Source organism: Dipodomys merriami, unplaced genomic scaffold (genome assembly GCF_024711535.1).
Source record: "Dipodomys merriami isolate MVZ:Mamm:240054 unplaced genomic scaffold, mDipMer1.0.p SCAF_65, whole genome shotgun sequence".
In the NCBI taxonomy this organism is placed as follows: Eukaryota; Metazoa; Chordata; class Mammalia; order Rodentia; family Heteromyidae; genus Dipodomys; species Dipodomys merriami.
Window position 1 is genome coordinate 1,425,270 of NW_027206235.1, and position 10,729 is coordinate 1,435,998.

The window sequence follows — 10,729 nt, forward strand, 5'->3', positions numbered from 1 at the left end:
GAGGGTGATTGTGAGGGTTAGGGTGAGGTTGAGGGTTATGGTTAGTGTTACAGTGAGGGTTAGGGTTAGGGTAAGGGTGAGAGTTAGGGTTAGGGTCAGGGTGAAGGTGAGGGTTAGTATTAGGGTTAGGTTTAGAGTTACAGTGAGGGTGAGGGTGAGGGTGAGGGTAAGGATCAGGGTTAGGGTGAGGTTTAGGGTTAGGGTTATGGTTAGGGTGAGGGTGAGGTTTAGGGTTAGAGTTAGGGTTAGGGGAGGGTAAGGGTGAGGGTTAGGGTTAGGGTTAGTGTTAGGCTGAGAGTTAGATTGAGGTTTAATATTAGGGTTAGGGTTACGTTTAGGATTAGGTTTACGGTGAGGGTGAGTGTGAGGGTTAGGGTTAGGGTTCAGCTTAGGCTTAGGGTTAGGCTGAGGATATGGTTGGGGATGAGGATTAGGTTTAGAAAGATGGTTAGGTTTATGGTGAGGTTAAGGGTTAGGATGAGGGTTAGGGTGAGGGCTTGGGTGAGGGTGAGTGTTAGGTTTAGGTTTAGGCTTAGGCTTAGGTTTAGGCTGAGGCTGAGGGTGAGGGTGAGGGTAGGGTTAGGGTGATGGTTGGGATTCCCGTTAGGGTGAGGGTTAGGATGAGGATTAGGGTTAGGGTGAGGGTTAGTGTGAGGGTGACGGTAAGGTTAAAAGTTATCGTTAGGCTGAGGGTGAGGGTTATGGTAAGTGTGTGGGTTAGGGTTAGGGTGAGGTTGAGGGTTAGGGTTAGCACGATGGTTAGGGTTAGTGTGAGGGTTAGTGTTAAGGTGAGTGTTAGTGTTAGGTTGAGGGTAAGTGTTAGGGTGAGGGTTAGTGTTAGGGTGAAAGTTATTCTTAGGATGAGGATTAGGGTTAGGGTTAGGGTTATTGTTAGGTTAGGGTTAGGGTTACGGTTAAGTTGAGGGTGAGGGTGAGTTTGAGGTTTAGTGTTAGGATGAGGTTCAGGTTTAGGGTTAGGGTTAGAGTTAGGGTTAGGGTGATGGTTAGGGTTTGAGTTAGGTTTAGTGTTATTGTTGGGGTTAGGGTGATGTTTAGGATTAGTGTTAGGATTAGGCTTAGGCTTAGGCTTAGGCTGAGCATGAGGGTGAGGGTTAGGGTTAGGGTTAGGGTGGGGTTTAGGGTTAGGGTTAGGGTGAGGGTGAGGTTGAATGTTAGATATAGGGTTAGGGGGAGGGTTAGGGGGAGGGTTAGGGTTAGTGTTAGAGTGAGGGTAAGTGTTAGGGTGAGGGTTAGGAATAGGGTTAAGGTTATTTTTAGGGTTAGGTTTACTGTTACGGTTACCTTGAGGGTGAGGATGAGGGTTAGGGTTAGGGTTAGGGTGAGGTTTAGGGTTTGGGTTAGTGTTAGAGTTAGGTTTAGGGTGAGGGTGTGGTTTAGGTTAGAGTTAGGGTTAGGGTAATGGTTAGGGTGAGGGTTAGGGTTAGTGTTCCTTTTTAGGTTAGGGTTAGTGTGAGAGTTAAGGGGAGGGTTAGAGTTAGGGTTACGATTAGGAATAGAGTTACGGTGAGGATGAGGGTTATGTTTAAGGTGAGTATTTGGATTAGGGTTAGAGTGAGGGTTAGGGTGAGGGTTAGGCTTAGGCTTAGGCTTTGGTTATGGGCTATGGTGAGGGTGAGGGTTAGGGTTAGGGTTAGGGTGAGGGTTAGGTTGAGGGTTTGTCTTAGTGTTAGGGTGGGGATTGGGGTTAGGTTTAAGTTTAATATTAGGTAGAGGGTGAGGTGACTGTGAGGTTAGGGTTACGGTGAGGGTGAGGTTTAGGGTTAGAGTTAGCGTTAGGGTGAGGGTTAGTGTGAGGGTTAGTGTTAGGGTAAGTGTTACAGTTAGGGTTAGGGTGAGGGTGAGTGTGAGGGTCAGTGTTAGTCTTAGGCTTAGGCTTAAGCTTAGGCCGAGCATGAGGGTGAGGGTCTGGTTTAGGGTTAGCATTCGGGTTAGGGTGACGGTTAGAGTGAATGTGACGGTTAAGTTAGTGTTAGGGTGAGGTTTAGGGTTAGGGTTAGGGTTATGGTGTGGGTGAGAGTTAGGGTTAGGGTTAGGGTTAGGGTGAGGGTGAGGGTTAGGATTAGTGAAAGGGTTAGAGTTACAGTGAGGGTGAAGATGAGGGTGAAGGTTAGGATCAGGGTTAGGGTGAGGTTAAGGGATAGGGTTATGGTTAGGGTGAGGGTGTTGTTTAGGGTTAGATTTATGGTTAGGGGGTGGGTTAGGGTGAGGGTTAGGTTTAGGGTTAGTGTTAGGGTTAGGGTTAGGGTGAGGGTCAGGTTGAGTTATAATGCTAGGATTAGTGTTAGGTTTAGGATTAGGTTTACGGTGAGGGTGAGTGTGAGGGTTAGGGTTAGGGTTCGGCTTAGGCTTAGGGTTAGGCTGAGGGTATGGGTGGATGGGTGGGGATGAGGATTAGGTTTAGAAAGATGGTTAGGGTTATGGTTAGATTAAGGGTTCGGATGAGGGTTAGGGTTAGGATTAGGGTTAGGGTGAGTGTGAGTGTTTGTGTTAGGGTTAGGCTTAGGCTTAGGGTTAGGTTGAGGCTGAGGTTGAGGGTGAGGGTTAGGATTAGGGTGATGGTTGGGGTTACCGTTAGGGTGAGGGTTAGGATGAGGATTAGGGTTAGGCTGAGGGTTAGGTTGAGGCTGAAGGTAAGGGTAAAGGATGAGGGTTAGGCTGAGGGTGAGAGTTAGGGTAAGGGTGAGGGTTAGGGTTAGGGTGAGAGTGAGGGTTAGATTGAGGATTAGTGTTAGGGTTAGTGTGAGGTTTAGGGTGAGGATAAGGGTTAGCGTTAGGTTGAGGGCTAGTTTGAGCGTGAGGGTTAGGGTTAGTGTGAGAGTTAGTGTTAGGGTCAGGGTTTGTGTTAAGATGAGGGTAAGTGTTAGGGTGAGGGTTAGGTTTAGGGTGAAATTTATGGTTAGGATGAGGGTTAGGGTTAGGGTTAGGGTTATTGTTAGGTTTAGGGTGACGGTTACGGTTACGGTGAGGATGTGGTTGAGGTTGAGGGTTAGGGTTAGATAGAGGCTTAGGGTTAGAGGTTAGGGTTAGAGTTAGGTTTAGGGTGACGGTGAGGTTTAGAGTTAGTGTTTGTGTTAGTGTTGGGGTTATGGTGAGGGTTAGGGTTAGTCTTAAGATTAGGCTTAGGTTTAGGCTGAGCATGAGGGTGAGGGTTAGGGTCAGGGTTAGGGTGGGGTTTAGGGTTAGGTTTAGGGTGAGGGTGAGGTTGAGTTTGAGGGTTAGGTATAGGTTGAAGGGGAGGGTTAGGGTGAGGGTTATGTTTAGGGTTATTGTTAGGGTTAGGGTTAGGGTTAGGTCTTCGATTAGTGTGAGGGTTAGTGTTAGGTTTAGGGTTACAGTTAGGGTGAGGGTAAGTGATAGGGTGATGGTTTGGGTTAGGGTGAGGGTTATGGTTAGGGTGAGGGTTTGGAATAGGGTTAGCGTTACTGTTAGGGTTAGGGTTAGGGTTAGGGTTAAGGTGAGGGTGAGGATGAGGGTTAAGGTTAGGGTAAGGGTGAGGGTTAGGGTTAGTGTAAGTGTGAGGATTAGGATGAGGGTGAGGTTTAGGGTTAGGTTTAGTGTGAGGTTTAGGTTTAGGGTGAGGGTAAGTGTGTGTTAGGGATAGGTTTAGGGTTAGGCTTAGGGTTAGGCTGAGGGTGGGGGTGAGGTTGAGGGTTAGGGTTAGGGTGATGGTTAGGGTTATCATAGGGGAGGTTTAGGGTTAGTGTTAGGGTTAGAGTTAGGGTTAGGGTGAGGTTGAGGTTTAGGAGTAGGTTTAGGGTTAGGGTGAGGTTTAGGGTTAGGATTAGGGTTAGGGTGAGGGCTAGGGTGAGGGTTACGGTGAGGGTTAGGTTTAGGGGTACTGTTAAGTTTACGGGTAGGGTTAGGGTTAGGGTGAGGGTTAGGGTGAGGCTTTGGGTGAGTGTGATGGTAAGCCTAAAGGTGAGGATTAGGCTGAGGCTGAGGGTTAAGATAAGGGTGAGTGTAAGTGTTAGGGTGAGGGTTAGGGTTAGGGTGAGTGTTATGGTTAGGGTGAGGGTTAGATTTAGGGTTACGGTTATTGTTAGGGTTAGGGTTAGGTTTACCCTTACAATGAGGGTGAGGGATAGGGTTAGGTTTAGGGTGAGGTTTAGGGTTAGGTTTATGGTTAGAGTTTGGGTTAGGGTTAGGATTAGGGTTAGGGTGAAGGCTAGGGTGAGGGTGAGGGTTAGGGTTAGGGTTAGGGTTTGGGTTAGGATTAGGGTTAGGGTGAGGGTGAGTGTGTGGGTTCGGGTTAGGTTTAGGGTTAGGCTTAGGCTTAGGCTAAGGGTGAGGTTTAGGGTTAAGGTGAGGGTTAGGTTTAGGGTTAGATTGAGGGTGAGTGTGTTGGTTAGGGTTAGGTTTAGGATTAGGCTTAGGGTTAGACTAAGTGTGAGGTTAAGGGTGAGGGTTAGGGTTAGGGTGAGGGTTAGGTTTAGGTTTAGGGTGAGGGTTAGGATGAGGGTTAAGGTTAGGATTAGGGTTAGGTTGAAGGCTAGGGTAACGGTGATGTTTAGGGTTAGGGTTACGGTTAAGGTGAGGGTCAGGATTAGGGTTAGAATTATGGTTAGGTTGAGGGATAGGGTGAGGTTTAGGGTTAGGATTAATGTTAGGGTTAGGGTGACGGTGAGGGTTAGGGTTAGGATGTGTGTTAGGTTTAAGGTGAGTGTTAGGGTTAGGGTTACGTTGGTGTCTGGGTTAGTGTTAGGTTGAGGGTTAGAATTAGGTTTAGGGTTAGATTGAGGGTTAGGTTTAGGGTTAGGGTGAGGTTTAGGGTTAGATATAGGGTTAGGGGAGGGTTAAGGTAAGGGTTAGGAATAGGGTTAGTGTTAGGGATTGGGTGAGGGTGAGGGTTAGGTTGAGGTTTATGGTTCGGGTTAGTGTGAGGGTTAGTGTTAGGGTGAGGGTAAGTGTTAGGGTGAGGGTTTGGGTTAGGGTGAGGGTTATGGTTAGGGTGAGGGTTAGCATTAGCTTTAGGGTTATTGTTAGGGTTAGGTTTAGGGTTATGGTTATTGTGAGGGTGAGTGTGAGGGTTAGGGCTAAGGTTAGGATGAGATTTAGTGTTTGGATTAGGGTTAGAGTTGGCGTTAGGTTGAGTCTGAGATCTAGCGTTAGGGTTAGGGTTAGTGTAAGAGTTATGGTTAGGGTTCGGGTTAGGGTGAGGGTAAGTGTTAAGGTGAGGGTTAGTTTTAGGGTGAAGGATATGGTTAGGATGAGGGTTAGGGTTAGGGTTATTGTTATTGTAAGGTTTAGGGCTAGGGTTATGGTTACGGTGAGGGTGAGGGTTAGGATTAGGGTTAAGGTGAGGTTGAGGTTTAGGTTTAGGGTTAGATTTAGGGTTAGGGTGAGGGTTAGGATGAGTGTTAGGGTTAGGGTTAGGGTGAGAGTTAGGTGGAGGTTAAGGATTAGGGATAGGGTTAGGATTAGTGTTAGGGTGAGGGTGAGTGTGTATGCTAGGGTTAATTTTAGGGTTAGGCTTAGGGTTAGGCTGAGGGTGAGGGTGAGGGTTAGGGTTAAGATGAGGGTTAGGTTTAGGTTTAGGTGGAGGGTTAGGATGAGGGTTAGGATTAGGATTAGGGTTAGGTTGAGGGCTATGGTGAGGGTGAGGGTGAGGTTTAGGGTTAGGGTTAGGATGAGGTTTAGGGTTAGGGTTAGGGTGAGGGTAAGATTTAGGTTTAGATTTTGTTTTAGGTTGAGGCTTAGGGTGAGTGTTATGGTTAGGGTTTGTGTTAGGGTTAGGGTTAAGGTGAGGGTTAGGCTGAGGGTGAGGGTTAGGGTTAGGGTTAGGATTAGGATTAGGGTAATATGGTGAGTGTGAGGGTTTTGGTTAGGGTTAGTTTTAGGCTTAGGGTTAGGCTGAGTGTGAGGGTGAGGATGAGGGTTAGGATAAGGGTGAGGGTTAGGGTTAGGGTTACGGTTAGGGTGAGAGTTTGGTTTCAGGGTAAGTTTAGGGTTTGGATGAGAGTTAGGGTAACAGTTACGGTCAGCGTGAGGGTTAGGGTTAGGTGGATGGTTAGGGTTAGTGTGAGGGTTAGGGTGAGGTTAGGATGAGGATTTGGGTTAGGATTAGGGTTAGGGTGAGGGCTAGGGTGAGGATGAGGTTTAGTGTTAGTTTTAGTGTGAGGTTTAGGTTTAGAGTTAGGGTTAGGGTGAGGTTTTGGATGAGGGTTAGGGTAATGATGAGGGTCAGGTTTAGGGTGAGGGTGAAGTTTAGGGCTAGGTTTAGGGTTAGGTTGAGGGTGAGTGTTAGGGTTAGGGTTAGGTTTAGGATAAGGTTTAGGGTTACCATTAGTTTTATTGTTAAGTTTATGGTTAGAGTTACGGTGAGGGTGAGGGTCATGGTCAGGGTGAGGTTTAGAGTTAGGGTGAGGTTTAGGGTTAGGGTTAGGGTGAGGGTGAGGTTTAGGGTTAGATTTAGGGTTGGGGTGGGTTAGTTCGTGGGTTAGTGTTAGTGTTAAGGTAAAGGTTAGGTTGAGGTAAAGGTTTAGGGTTAGTATTGGTTAGGGTGAGGGTGAGTGTGAGGTTTAGTGTTAGGGTTAGGCTTAGGCTTAGGCTGAGGCTGAGGGTGAGGGTGGGGCTGAGGATTAGGGTTAAGTTGATGGTTAGGGTTTGGGCTAGGGTGAGGGTTAGGGTTTGGGTTAGTGTTAGAGTTAGGTTTAGGGTGAGGTTGAGGTTTATGGTTAGAGTTACGGTTAGGGTGAGTGTTATGTTGAGGGTTAGGGTTATTGTTATTTTTAGGGTTATGTTTAGGGTGAGATTTAGGGGGAGGGTTAGGTTAGGAATAGTTTTAGGATTAGGGTTACAGTGAGGGTGAGTGTGTATGTTTGGTTTAGGTTTAGGTTTAGGCTTAAGTTTAGGCTGAGGTTGAGGTTGAGGGTGAGGGTTAGGGTTAGGTGACGGTTAAGGGGAGGGGGAGGTTTAGGGTTAGAAGTTGGGGTTAGGGTGAGGGTGAGCGTGAGGTTTAGGGTTAGTGTTAGAATTAGGGTTAAGGTGAGGGTTAGGGTGAGTGTCCTATTCCGTGTTAGGGTTAGGATTAGGATTAGGCTTAGGGTGAGTGTGAGGATTAGGTTTAGGGTTAGGCTTAGGCTTAAGCTTAGGCTGAGGGTGAAGGTGAGGGTGAGGGTTAGGGTTAGGGTGAGGGTTAGGGTTAGGGTTAGGGTGTGAGTTAGGGTTCAGGTTAAGTTTAGGGTTAGTGTGAGGGTTAGGGTAAGGGTTATGGTGAGGTTTAGAGTTAGGGTTCGGTTGAACGTTAGGGTTAGTTTTAGGGTTAGGGTGATGATGAGGGTTAGGTTTAGGATTAGGTTAGGGTGAGGGTGTGTGCTAAGATCAGGATTAGGGATGTGGTTAGGGTTAGGTTTATGGTTAGGATTAGTGTTATTGTTAGGGTTAGAATTAGAGTTAAGGTGAGGTTGATGTTCAGGGTTAGGTTTAGATTGAGGTTGAGTTTTAGGTTTAGGGGTAGGATTAGGGTTAGGCTGAGGGTGAGGTTTATGGTTAGATTTAGGGTTAGGGGGAGGGTTAGTTCTTAGATTAAGGTTAGGGTTAGTGTTAGGGTTAAGGTTAGGGTGAGGATTAGGTTGAGGTTAAGGGATAGGGGTAGGGGTAGGTTTAGGATTAGGGTTAGGGTGGGGGTGAGTGTGAGGGTTAGGGTTAGGGTTAGGATTATGCTTAGGGTTAGGCTGAGGGTGAGGGTGAGGGTTAGGGTTAGGTTTAGGGTGAGGTTTAGTGTTAGGTTTAGGATTAGGTTCAGGGTGAGTTTTAGGGTTAGAGTTAGGTTTAGGGTAAGGGTGAGTGTGAGGGTTAGGTTTAGGGTTAATGTTCGGCTTAAGTTTAGGCTGAGGGTGAGGGTGAGTGTTAGGGTTAGGGTAAGGATGAGTTTTAGGGTTAGGGTTAGGGTTAGAATTAGTGTTAGGGTGAGAGTGAAGTTTAGGGATAGAGTTAGGGTTAGTGTTAGGGTTAGGGCTAGGGTGAGGGTTAGGGTTAGGCTTAGGCTTAGTCCGAGCATGAGGGTGAGGGTTAGGGTTAGGTTTATGGTGATGGTTTGTGTTAGGGTTAGTGTTATTGATAGGTTTAGGGTTAGAGTTACCGTGAGCGTGTGGGTGCGGGTCACAGTTAGGGTTAGGGTTAGGGTGGGGTTTACAGGAAGGGTTAGGGTGAGGGTTAGGGTGAGGGTTCGGGTGAGTGTGATGGTAAGCCTAAAGGTGAGGTTTAGGCTGAGGCTGAGGGTTAAGATAAGGGTGAGTGTGTTAGGTTGAGGGTTATGGTTAGGGTGAGTGTTATGGTTAGGGTAAGGGTTAGAGTTAGGGTTACGATTATTGTTAAGGGTTAGGGTGAGGTTTAGGGTTAGAGTTAGGGTTAGGGGGAGGGTTAGGGTGAGCGTTAGAGTTAGGGTTAATATTAGGGTTAGGGTTAGGGTGAGTGTTAGATTGAGGTTTAATGTTAGGTTTTGGTTTATGTTTAGGATTAGGTTTACTGTGAGGGTGAGTGTGAGGGTTAGGGTGAGGGTGAGGGTTAGATTTAGGATTAGTGTTAGGTTTAGTGTGAGCTTTAGGGTGAGGATGAGGGTTAGGGTTAGGTTGTGGGCTATGTTGAGGGTGAGGGTTAGGATTAGGGTGAGGTTTAGGGTTAGGGTTATGCTTAGGGTTAGTGCTAGGGGGAAGGTTAGTGTTAGGATGAGGGTAAGTGTTAGGGTGAGGGTTAGGTTTAGGGTGAAGGTTATGGTTAGGATGAGGGTTAGGGTTCGGGTTCGCGTTATTTTTAGGGTTAGGGTTAGGGTTACGGTTACGGTGAGGGTGAGAGTGAGGGTTAGTTTTAGGATGAGGTTTAGGTTTAGAGTTAGGGTTAGTGTAAGGGTTAGGGTGAGGGTGAGGTTTAAGGTTGGAGTTAGGTTTAGTGTTATTGTTGGGGTTAGGGTGAGTTTTAGGGTTAGTGTTAGACTTAGGCTTAGGCTTAGGCTTAGGCTGAGCATGAGAGTGAGGGTTAAGGTCAGGGTTAGTGTGCGGTATAGGGTTAGGGTTAGGGTGAGTGTGAGGTTGAGTGTTAGATATAGGGTTAAGGGGAGGGTTATTGTGTTGGTTAGGGTTAGTGTTAGGGTGAGGGTAAGTGTTAGGGAGAGGGTTAGGAATAGGGTTAAGGTTTTTCTTAGGGTTAGGTTTAGGGTTATGGTTACGGTGAGGGTGAGGATGAGGGTTAGGGTTAGGGTTGGGGTGAGGTTTAGGGTTTGGGTTAGTGTTAGAGTTAAGTTTAGGGTGAGGGTGAGGTTTAGGTTAGAGTTAGGTTTAGGGTGAGGGTTAGGTTGAGGGTTAGGGTTAGTGTTTGTGTTAAGGTTAGGGTTAGGGTGAGATTTCAGGGGAGGGTTAGGGTTAGGGTTAGGGTTAGGATTAGAGTAAGGGTGAGGGTGAGGTTTATGTTTAAGGTGAGTGTTGGGGTTAGCGTTAGAGTGAGGGTTAGCGTGTAGTTTAGGCTTAGGCTTAGGGTTTGGTTATGGGCTATGGTGAGGGTGAGGGTTAGGGTTAGGGTGAGGGTTAGGGTGAGGGTTAGTCTTAGTGTTAGCATTAGGGTTGGGTTTAGGGTTAGGTTTAATATTAGGCAGAGGGTGAAGGGGAGGGTGAGGGTTAGGGGTAGATTTAGGGTTAGGGTGAGGTTTAGAGTTAGGAGTAGGGTTAGGGTGAGGGCTAGAGTGAGGGTGAGGTTTAGGGTTAGGGTTGGGGTGAGGTTTAGGGTTAGGGTTAGGGTTAGAGTTAAGGTTAGGGTGAGGCTGATTGTGAGGTTTAGGGTTAGGGTTAGTGTTAGATTTAGGGATAGGTTGAGGGCTAGGGTGAGGGTGAGGGTTACACTTACCCTTATGATTATTATTAGGGTAAAGGTTAGGGTGAGTGTGAAGGATAGGATTAGGGTTAGGGTTAGGGTTAGTTTGAGAGTGAGGTTGAGGTTGAGGGTTAGGGTTAGTGTGAGGTTTAGGGTTAGGGTTAGGGTGAGAGTTAGGGTTCTGGTTAAGTTTATGATTAGGGTGAGGGTTAGGGTTAGGGTTACGGTGAGCATGAGGGTTAGGGTTAGGTTGAGGGTGAGGATTAGTGTTAGGGTTAGGGGCTGGGTTAGTGTTAGTTTTAGGGTGAGGGTTAAGAGGAGAATTAGGGTTACCATTATGGTTAGGGTGAGGGCTAGGGTGAGGTTGAGGGTTAGGGTTTGTGTTAGGGTCAGCTTTAGGGTTAGGGTTAGGTTTAGTGTGAGGGTTTGGTTGAGGGTTAAGGTTAAGTTGAGGGTGAGGTTTCGGGTTAGGGTTAGGGTTAGGGTTAGGGTTATTGTTAGGGTTAGGGTTCAGGTTATGGTTATGGTTAAGGTGCGGGTGAAGGGTAGGATTAGGGTAAGGATTAGGATGAGGTTTAGGTTTAGAATTAGGGTTAGGGTGAGAATAAGGTTTAGGGTTAGATTTTGGGTTAGTGTTAGGGTTAGCGTTAGGGTGATGGTTAGGGTTAGGGTTCGGCTTAGGCTTAGGCCGAGCATGAGGGTGAGGGTTAGGGTTAGGGTGAGGGTTACAATGATGTTTAGGGTTAGGATTAGGGTTAGGGTGAGGGCTAGGGTGAGGGTTAGGGTGGGCGTTAGGGTTAGGGATAAGGTTAGGTTTAGGATTAGGGTTAGGGTGAGGGTTAGGTTTAGGGTTTTGGTTAGGGTGAGGGTGAGGCTGAGGATTATGGTTAGATTTAGGGTTAGGGTT